This window comes from Neoarius graeffei, chromosome 9 (assembly GCF_027579695.1).
Source record: "Neoarius graeffei isolate fNeoGra1 chromosome 9, fNeoGra1.pri, whole genome shotgun sequence".
Taxonomy (NCBI): domain Eukaryota; kingdom Metazoa; phylum Chordata; class Actinopteri; order Siluriformes; family Ariidae; genus Neoarius; species Neoarius graeffei.
In genome coordinates, this window is record NC_083577.1 from 72,872,900 (window position 1) to 72,884,545 (window position 11,646).

The 11,646-nt window shown below is 38.9% G+C and overlaps 1 protein-coding gene across 2 annotated transcripts in view; it reads right to left on the minus strand.

The window, feature by feature from the left end:
* Window positions 1-9,232, minus strand: part of snx4 (sorting nexin 4) — a 138,995-nt gene extending 129,763 nt beyond the window's left edge. The window contains exons 1-2 of one of the 2 annotated variants that reach the window (XM_060930230.1): window positions 9,188-9,232; window positions 5,938-6,062 (exon numbers count right to left, since the gene is read on the minus strand). The gene's annotated coding sequence lies outside the window, so the exon portion shown is untranslated. Of the gene's footprint in view, window positions 1-5,937; window positions 6,063-8,317; window positions 8,424-9,187 lie in introns of those variants that run through there. The other variant, XM_060930229.1, reaches the window with a different exon arrangement.
* Between the last annotated feature and the right edge of the window lie 2,414 nt (window positions 9,233-11,646).

Sequence of the window (11,646 nt, forward strand, 5' to 3'; positions counted from 1 at the left end):
GGAGTTGGGTATATCTGCACTGAGCTCCATGGACTTTCCCCATTGTATTATGTGTTGGTCAATCCAATGAGTGCTGTAAACAAACCCTTTTTATAAAGAGAGAAGCTACCAGCTGTAGTCAATCATGATCACTAACAGGAAGTTAAGAGACCTCAGCCTTGGCAAGATAAGAGACATTTTGGAAGTTTCAGCACCTCCGAATTAATAATCTAAGTGAGCGTATGTAAATTTTTGACCCTGTATGTACATTTTTGACCCTGTGTTGATTTTCAGAAAACCCAAAGAAAATTAAAACTCGTGCACCAAATTCTAGTGTTTTTTTTTTTATTCAAGATGTATGCTGTACAATCATTCTGCCACAGAAAAAGAACAGTTCAAAGAAATTACTGAAAGTCCAAATATTGCCATGACATTCATATCTAAGATGACATTCATGTCACTGTATGTAAACTTCTGACCATAACTGTAAATACACAGGTGATTACAGGAAATCGCATGCACTGGTCGAGAAAATCGCAGAAAGTCACGCTGTTGTATATTAACAGTTATTAACCTGAGAAAATAAATCCTCACATTTAATTTCTCTGCAGTTAAATTAAAAAAAGGCACATTACCATTGTGTGCAAACATTTGTGTAACCCAAACCAAAAAAAAATTCCAGTGAATTTATAAAAGTTTCAGAAATGCTGATTTTCGTCATACTTGTACATGTATATAGAACACCCATAAATTGAGTTTCCAGCTCATTTGCATGTAGTGACACCCACAAAACTCAATTTCAAGTGCATAAACAGCTGGAACATGAAATGAACAAACAAGGTAAAGCCTGAAAAACAGAAGTGGAAGTTATTTTCATTTGAAATGAACAACGAAAAGAAAAGCAGAAATGGATGTTATTTTAACTCACTTCTATGCCAATTTTTTTAAATAATATATTAATAATAGCAAACTGCCGAGTTTTCTCAGCTAAAGCATTTGTTTACAGTTTATGGCTATGTGCAGACAGACTGGCTGGCTGTCCTCTGTTTATACAGTTATCACAATTTAATGATTAGTTCAGTGATTTGTCTGAAGTTATGGGTTTGTGTTACCTCACGTTCATTCTTTTTTTTATATGTTCAATTAACGGCAATAAGATAAAACGACTGGTTTTCATAAAACGTACTTGATCGTTCTGTTAGTGTCTGACCGAGTGAACGAGCATGAGGATGCGTTTTTGATGGAGACTCCAAAGCACTTCTACAAGTCAGTCTTTATAAGGGTGTCTGCTAAATGCTGGAAATGTAACTTAAAAAAATAAGCTAGTTAAAATTGACAGTATATTGTATATATAAAAGTGCAGAAATCCAGGCAAATAAGATTTGAAGTAGCTCGAATCTAGGTTTGCATCTTATGCGTAATTTTACAAATTCACACACAGGAACACAAGTAGGATACGAACATTTTTCTCAATTTATAGGATTTTCATGAATACCAAATTTCTTGTGTAAACGCTTGTACTAATGATTTACAAATAAATCTCTTCATATCCAGCTTGACAAATGAGTCCCAGTGGTGTTACTTTTAAGAGTGCCATGTGGTTTCACACATTTTTCCATTTCAAAATTCCACACTTTTCCAGACTTTTCTGTAATCTCCTAAGAATAAGCCATTTGCCTAGTTTATGCCTAGTCATATACTAAATGCAGTCCATCTGTTGCTCTGCAAGATTTGTCAGCTGCCCTCTACCTTGTCCATCAGAGGAAATGGACCACCACTGAGCAGATATTATTTCATTGGTAGACGATTCTCAACAGAACGTTAAGATGTGCATCAGACACAGCAATGTTACTGAGGTTGTTTAACACCTCAGTATCACTGATGGCTTGAGAAACAGACCAGCAGCCAAAATCATTAACTACCATTAACCCTCTGAGGTCTGAGGGTGTTTTCTGGCACTCTAATGATTTTGGCATGCTCCGATTTTGTTGTCAGTTTCAACAAACCTAAGCAGCATTTTCAAAGTCATAAGACTTTTTGTATTCAGCACAAGTTCAGCTACAATAATATCTATGGAGTATGTATGTCATGATTGTACTTTAAAAAAAAACAAAAATGAAGCTGTTGTAAAAAGCAGTTTTAGAACTGTGTTGGAATGGGTGAAGAAAACATGACCTTACCCATTGTGTCGAACCGTTTTGGTTACTTGAGGTGATTCTGTTCAGTCTTAGGAATGTATCAAGCACAAAAACTTAAATCTGCTCCACTGATTTGAACAATTAAACAGGCCATCAAAAAAAAACGTATGTCCTATTGTTTTGGGATACAGGATTGGCAGTGGGAGGAGTGTTCAATGAGAAGTTTAAAAAAAAATTCCATTCCATTCAATGAGAAGAGTGAAAACCGCTCCCACTGCCAACTCTTAATCCCATCAGATTAACATTTAATCCCAGCAGGTCAAGTCACAATGGGTAAAGTCATGTTTTTCTACACGTTCCAACACAGTTCTAAAACTGCTTTTTTACAACAGCTTCATTTATCTGGTATTTGACTCTATTCAGTGCATCTTGCAATTAACTCTTGTACCATTTTACTCAGTTCAGAGACACAACCTACACTGTTACACAATTACTCTGTAATTTTACTCCCACTCCAACTTTTACTCTCAACACAAAATTGAGCAAAATTAACCATTTTGAGGAAAATACTTTTAACTCGGGAAAATCTGCTCAGTTATTTTTCCTGTGTACGCACGACAGCACACGCATATCAACCGATCTGCTCATAATAAATAGAAATATTTACACTTACTCAAGGTGATCTTTGCCTGTATCAAGTCAAAGTAAAAAAGGCACCGCTCATCAGTGTCGCAGTTCTCAAGATTGAACTGAATCGCTGTTCTGAATCCTGAAATAAATCATGAATTGAATCGCTGTCCTCAATCATCCGAAGCGCATAAAATCCGCGTGCCATCTCGAAACAAGTTTTACCTCCAAATAGGCTGAACTTTGTCTGACAGATTTTATCCTGTTTACGGTGGGTGTTCCCACCGTGAATGAGAAACCAATCGAAACCGAAAGGGTGAAAGTGATCATCATGCCATTACCATGTGAATAGTCTTACGAATGCCCAAGTGTACTTTCAGCGCGCCGACTCTGGTGTGATTGAGTAAGGTGACAAGTTTTATGTTTCATCTAATTTAGGTAATTTAAAAACTATAATATTATTTGGCAGTGGGAACACAGGAAAGTGTAAAGTTTGTCAATATGTTTATCATGCTTGTATGATGAAAAACTCAAAGCTATTTATTTAAACATATGACCTACTCATTCTAAACCTGTCGAGCTTCGCCAGCAAAACTCCCGATCCCAAAGGGTTAAAGCACAAGAGGGTTAGCAAAATAAGTTGTGTAACAACCCCCCCCCCCCAAAAAAAAAGCTATAATCACTAACTGGATGGAAAAAATGTTAATGAAACACATTAAGATGCAACTACCATCTCCGTGTCATCGCAGTGCTGAAACCGGTCTAATGTCAAATTAATATCTGGTCAGCGGTAGTTCTCTGATGGATTCCATTAATACATTTGGTCGAAGGAAAAATTGTGCATAGAGACGGATCCACAGTCAATAATTCTATACCTACACTGTCAGAAATAGGAGGAGTCCATTTCTGTCCCCAAGGTACAATCTACAGTAATGTACCCCCTAGCACTCATTACTAGACCTCAAGGTAACTTTGTTTACCTTTTTAGGGACAAAAAGGTACACAAGTTCCCAAGCAGTATACAAAGTGTACAAATAAGTGCACCTTAGAGGTTACTGCCCCAGTGACAAGCCATTGTACCCCTAAAGGTACAATAATGTACTTTATTTTTTCCGCAGTGCGTTTTCCATCAAATCCTGCACTCTAATTGGCTGGCGAGCGGGTCCGTATCCTATGGTACGGACCCTGGTTATGGACCTCTGGCAACTTGCTTGTTCACAACAACAAACATGGTAGCATTTTTTGTCAACATTTATCTTTTTTTTTTTAATAAGATTTATTTATAAGATTATCAAATCTTATAAATTTTTGCCAGCATTTCTCAGGAGAATAGCATTAATTTTACAGCATGGATAGCGATAACGACAGTCTTCACAGCGAAAGCGAGTTTTACTACCCTGAGAAAGAAGTAGTAAAATAAAACATTTCAGGAGAAAGCTAAAAACCTCTAACTTGCTAACGCCGAGCAAAAACATGGCTGAATCCTGAATGACTCCTATTTGTATAAATAGGGGACTACATAGGTGGCAAAACGTAGGGTTTTTTTTCCTGCCATGGAAGTGCACTTGTATACCGAGGAGGAAGCAATTTGCATTACAGCCGTGAATGAGGATCCAAAATGGCGGCTCACCTTGGCTCGGTTTTCCCTTTCGGGCGCTCTCGTTTTCTGTTAGAATTTCATCTCATTATCTCTAGCCGCTTTATCCTGTTCTAGAGGGTCACAGGCAAGCTGGAGCCTATCCCAGCTGAGTACGGGCGAAAGGCGGGGTACACCCTGGACAAGTCGCCAGGTCATCACAGGGCTGACACATAGACACAGACAACCATTCACCTAACCTGCATGTCTTTGGACTGTGGGGGAAACCGGAGCACCCGGAGGAAACCCACGCAGACACGGGGAGAACATGCAAACTCCGCACAGAAAGGCCCTTGCCGGCCACGGGGCTCGAACCCGGACCTTCTTGCTGTGAGGCGACAGTGCTAACCACTACACCACCGTGCCGCCCTGTTAGAATTTGGTAAAGAAAAAAATAAAATATTAATTTACCAGCTTAAGGTTGGTTCGTATGGTGAAATACCTATTTCACAATACGGACCTCCCAGCTGGTAAATAATATTTACTTTCTGAGGTGTACAAATTGACCTCTGGTAGTTTACTTGATCAAAGGGCCAGTGAATGTAGATAAAAGCAGCACGCGAGACCCCACAGTTTAGAATATTACACATGCATACAACTGCCAAATTTACTGACCTTCAACTTACAGTACCAGTCAAAAGTCTGGACACACCTACTCACTCACAGGTTTTTCTGTATTTTGACCATTTTCAACATTGTGGAACAATACATCAAACTGTTGAAATAACATACGGACCATGTCTGGAATTATATAGTAAACAAAAAGTGTTAAAAAAAAACTAAATATATGTTTCATATTTTAAATTCTTCAAAGGAGCCAGTGTTTACCTTGATGATGCTTTGCACACTATTGGCATTCTCTTAACCAGCTTCATGAGGTAGGTCACCTGGAATGCTTTTCAATTAACAGGTGCCTCATCAAAAGTTAATTAGTGCAATTTCTTGCCATCTTAACATGTTTGAGATCGAACAGTAAATAGTAAATTATAAAAATATAGTAAATAGCCCTATTTTAGAACTTTAGCCATCCATATTAATGTTAAGAACTGTTAAACTAAGTAAAGAGAAACAACACCCATTACTTTCAGACATGAAGTGACTTTTAATGAATAAAAATAAAGAAAAAACAAAGAAGTAAAACTTGTATCCAAATTTTTGACTGGTCCTGCAAGTTGGAGGTCAAGAAATTGGCAGTAGTATGCATTTGTAATATTCTAAACTATAAGGTCTCAAGTTTATCAAAAACATTATTATACAAAAGTTAAATACCACAATTACACCACCCTATCTGGTCATAAATCGCTATTGCTCATATGTCCACATTCACGGACCCAAACAAATAGCGCTAACGCCTCTGATACAGGAAGGTCCATGCTGCTAATTATTTCAACTCATTTTAAAGCAGCTATAGAATATAGAAAAATCTGAATTATTGCCAAGAAATGCTGATGTTCCAGAGAAATCTATGTAATTTATCTAATTTTTAAAATAAAATGATCAGACAGAAATATGATCACAGCGTGCAAGGAAGATAGGTGGGTGCATGAAGTAATGTACCTTGTTTCGATGAGGTATACAGTGTAGGTTTCCTGCATGCTGACTGCATTCTTTCCGGTCCTTTTCTCTGCCTCAGTTACACTAATCTCCATCTTCTTCAAAAGATTTGCTCCCTTCTCAACCATCTGCAGAAAGAATGTCAACGTTAATGAAAACATGAGCAATATGACTATTTAAAAAGAAGGCAAAAAGAGAAAAACACATGCATTATATCCCAATTATTGTAATGCACTTGGTACAATTGTTAGGCTACTTGCTGGATAAGTTAATACCTTTATGTTGATACCTTTATTACCTTTGCCTGGGTTTAAAATTAATCCATCACAACAAATGAAACATCAATAAGAAATTACTGAAACGGACAGCAAGAAGGAATAGTGAGTGCAAAAAAAAAAAAGTTGGTTGGCATTTCATATCTTCATAACATTCTGCAAAAAAGGATGTCAAAATACCATGAAATGCACACATTATCCTATACATCGGTATGTTATCAATATTTAAACTAAAAATCTGAGAATAACAGCACAAAAAGTAATGATATTTTAACCCCCCTCCCCCCCCCCTTTTTTTAAACTGTGTACACAACGCCAATTCCAAAAAAGTTGCGACACTGTAAAACAAATAAAAACAATGTGAAGGTCTGCAAAATCATGGAAACCCTGCTTCATTGAAAACAGTACAAAGATAACATATCAAATGTTGAAACAGAAATTCTTGTTTTTTTGAAAAATATATGCTCATTTTGAACTTTATGTCAGCAACACGTTTCAGAAAAGTTGGGACGGAACAACAAAAGACTGAAAAAGTTGTGTAATGCAAAAAATAAATAAAAAAATTTGGTTAATTGGCAACAGGTCAATAACATGACTGGGTATTTAAAAAAAAAAGCGGGGGGGGGGGGTGTCCCAGAGAGACCAAGTCTCTCAGAAGGAAAGACTTCTGCCATCCAGACAAACTCTTTTCAGCAAAGGCCTTCCTTCTTTCAGCAAGACAACACCAAACCGCTATTTTGCACATGTTAAAACTTCATGGCTGTGTAGTAAGAGAGTCCAGGTGCTAAACTGGCCTGCCTACAGTCCAGACCAGTCACCCATTTAAAACATTTGATGCATTATGAAGCACAAAATATGACAAAGGTGACTTCTAACTGTTGAGCAACTGAAATTGTATATCAGGCAAGAATAGGACAACATTTCTCTTTTAAAAACTACAGCAATTGCTCTCTTCAGTTCCCAAAAGTGTTGTTAAAACTAAAGGCACCGCAACACAGTGGTAAACATGCCCCTGTCCCCACTTTTTTGAAACGTGTTGTTGACATCAAATCCAAAATATCCTTTTTTTTTTTAATTCTCAGTTTCAACATTTGATATGTTGCCATTGTATTATTTTCAATGAAACGTAGGGTTTCCATGATTCCCAAATTATCACGTTCTGTTTTTATTTGCAGTTTACACAGCGTCCCAACTTTTTTGGAATTGGGGTTGTATGTTCTGCATCCTCACTGAATGTCTGATGAATTTCAAATGCTGAGCCAACTTCGTTGATTTGGTCTGCACAGTATGTCTGCCTAAAATGTTAGTATGAAGCCAGGCAAACCTGAAAACTCTTGTAAACAGATTAAAATCTGAAACATGTACTGTACTTACTTAGGCACACACATTCACATAGCAAAACTAATCAGACACAAAGAATTGCATGATTATTATTATTATTATTATTATTAGTAGTAGTAGTAGTAGTAATAAAAAATGGACTATTAGGATATATATATATATATATTGTACAGGAATGATTTATATTCCCATTTAGCTATTAATAAGATGAAGGTAAAGAGAGTTAATGTCTTACAGTCATCAGGATTTGAGGATAGATCACGTGACATTCATGCAAACCCCAAGGGAAAAACATTTTTTTAAACATTTTGTCAGGCCTTTTTTTTTTTTACATAATTACACAATTAAACTATACATAATTAACGAATGGTGAGGTGTATATTCAGGTAATGTTAAAGTTGAGTGATAAAACTGTGTTAAGTTAGCTAGTTAGCCAGGTTAGCTAGCTAGCTCGCTAACTGCAGTGTTGTGACGGGACAGGTAAAGGCTCAGCAGTTTATCACAACGGAACTCCATGATGATGATGATGATGAACAAACAATAATATCACACCTTTCATTCATAAATAAAAGTCAGGAAAGCAGCTCAGTAACGAGACTGGGTGTCTCTGGAGCTTTAAATAAAGGCAGAGAGAGAGATCCTCCAGCTGTAAGTCAGAGATCAGGCGACCCCGAGGACTCACACTCGGCCTGCTCCCTCAACTCGGCCTAAAGCTCACACTCACCCGGCAATAAACGTGATTAAAAACACAACCAGCTACATTTTACCGTGTTTTTAATGTTGTTTCCCACCACAGCTATATCCTCACTTTCCGAATCCGCCATCATCCTCACTGTCTTGTAGTTTATCACCCGCGCATGCGCATTTCACCTCTCAGAAACTTGCTTAGTTGACTCTTTGAAAACAGCCTGCTTTATAATAATAATAATAATAAATTTACTACTACTATTATTATTATTGTTGTTGTTGGACTCATCTAATCTAATAAACATCAATTTTAATTAAAAACAACAACAACAACAGCATTGTAATAAATCTGGGAAATGTGCTAACCATTCGAGACAATAATATCCCCAATATATTTGATCTGTATATGTGTGGGTTTTTAAACACTATCTGAAAGAAGTCCCTGGCTAAGAAGCACTAATACGGGCTACAATTATTAGCATGAATTAAACCAACACTGGGTTGTGTAGTGGTTAGCACTGTCGCCTCACAGCAAGAAGGTTCTGGGTTCGTGGCCGGCGAGGGCCTTTCTGTGTAGAGTTTGCATGTTCTCCCCGTGTCTGCATGGGTTTCCTCTGGGTGCTCCGGTTTCCCCCACAGTCCAAAGACATGCAGGTTAGGTTAATTGGTGGATCTAAGTTAACCGTAGGTGTGAATGGTTGTCTGTGTCTATGTGTCAGCCCTGTGATGATCTGGTGACTTGTCCAGGGTGTAGGGGAGAGCGGGGTAAGATGAGCCACTTTTTACATTTTTCATCATAACTACATGTTAAAGCCATTTTTGCTTCCAGTCTACACACCATACCAAATTTCAAAGTGTACTGTTACTATCTGAGCAAAAAATAATTGATAAGCTCTTATGGTTAGAGTGATATTACCTCTTGAAAAAAAATGTCAAGTGGCTCAACTTACCCCAAATCAACGAAGTTGGCTCAGCATTTGAAATTCATCAGACATTCAGTGAGGATGCATGTAAGATGAGCCACTGTGTGGGGTAAATTGAGCCAACACAAAACATGTTAGGTTAACAAAGTAAACAACTTTTATTATTAGAAATGCAATCAGTGAATCAAGTCAAGTCAATCAAGTGGGGGATAGGGCCGTTGCATAGAGAAGGGGAGATGAAGAGAGAGGTGATAGAACAAGATGGGATAGGGAGGGATAGATAGATGGACAGAGAGAGAGATATGCATAGATAGATAGAAAGAGGGATGGTTAGAGAGGGAATGAGAGATATACTATATTATAGAAATTACTAAAACAGTAGAGCAGTGCCAAAAAATCTTATTTCTTTCAGTAGGTTAAAACATTGCTAAAACATGCAGCAATCATTCCATCAATCATTCAATCATTTCATCATTATTCAATGTTCCAAGCATTCAAATTGCAAGGGAACACCATTTGCCTCTCCCTCCGTGCTGTCCCACCAACAGTAAAGGGGCGGGGCAATTTTTTCACAATATCCTGTCTTGACAGGACAGCCTCATCTTTCTCTTTGAAGACAAAGGTTGGCTTTCTTGCAGAGCCATGGCATGACCAGCTTCTTTTGAGAAATCTTGCCTCTATTTCGAAGACATCCAATTTGATTATCTGGCCAATGAAGTAATGCACTTTCACCAACTTGGTCTCTACCTCTCCATTCTTTATCTTTTCAATGAACCTAGTCAGAGTCATCCTGTCCAAATGCATATCCCTCGCCACAGCCTGAATAGGCCTGCCTTTCCTGACTTCCTCTGCGGCTCTCTCCAAAACTGCACGGGATTGTGCGGCCCTGTCTGTTTTTCTTTTGTATGAGTGTGGCATCATGCACACCTGTAATAACAGAGGGCATTATTTTATTTATTAAAAACCTTTTAAACACATTATTTATATTAACATGTTATTTATTTGTTTATTTGTTGTTGTTGTTATCATATATGACCAGTAAATGTGAAAACTTAAGTGTCATCCATATTGGGTAAGCTCAGCCACCAATGGGGTAAGTTGAGCCAGTGGCTCAACTTGCCCCATATCTAATGGCTCATCTTACCCCGTGGCCACCATTTTGTAGAAAAATGCTAATAAAGGGGATTAGGCTAATCAAAATTATTTTTATTAGCATTCATATCATAGCTTAGAAAGCCACTAACTTAACCCTAATGTGTCTAAATATTATTCTACTTTTGTCTTCTCTAAATCATCTTCACTGTGGACAAACATGGAATTGACTTAGAAAGCACAAAAACACATTTTTATAAATATCTCCCTCACCTAGTTTGACATGTGGTGCTCCTCTCCACAAGTGTAAGTAAATGGTCCCGCCCCCCTTTGAATGTGGTCACATGGTCACATTTGTTTACTGTTTCTTAGAAACAGGGGGTGGCTCATCTTACCCCCTGGCTCATCTTACCCCGCTCTCCCCTACCCCGCCTCTTGCCCATAGTCAGCTGGGATAGGCTCCAGCTTGCCTGTGACCCTGTAGAACAGGATCAGCAGCTACAGATAATGAATGGAATGGATATCTCATCTCATCTCATTATCTGTAGCCGCTTTATCCTTCTACAGGGTCGCAGGCAAGCTGGAGCCTATCCCAGCTGACTACGGGCGAAAGACAGGGTACACCCTGGACAAGTCGCCAGGTCATCACAGGACTGACACATAGACACAGACAACCATTCACACCTACGGTCAATTTAGAGCCACCAGTTAACCTAACCTGCATGTCTTTGGACTGTGGGGGAAACCGGAGCACCCGGAGGAAACCCACACGGACACGGGGAGAACATGCAAACTTCGCACAGAAAGGCCCTTGCCGGCCACGGGACTCGAACCCGGACCTTCTTGCTGTGAGGCGACAGCGCTAACCATTACACCACCGTGCCGCCCTGGAATGGATATTTGATCTGTATATGTGTGGGTTTTTAAACACTATCTGAAAGAGGTCCCTGGCTAAGAAGCACTAATACGGGCTGCATGAATTAAACCAGCATTGGGATGTGTAGTGCTTAGCACTGTCGCCTCACAGCAAGAAGGTTCTGGGTTCGAGCCCCGTGGCCGACAGGGGCCTTTCTGTGTGGAGTTTGCATGTTCTCCCCGTGTCCACGTGGGTTTCCTCCGGGTGCTCCGGTTTCCCCCACAGTCCAAAGACATGCAGTTAGGCTAACTGGTGGCTCTAAATTGACCGTAGGTATGAATGTGAGTGTGAATGGTTGTTTGTCTCTATGTGTCAGCCCTGCGATGAACTGGTGACTTGTCCAGGGTGTACCCCGCCTCTCGCCCATAGTCAGCTGGGATAGGCTCCAGCTTGCCTATGACAACAGGATAAGTGGCTACAGATAATGGATGGATGGATAAACCAACACTGACTGTATTTATTTGATTCAATAGTCAAT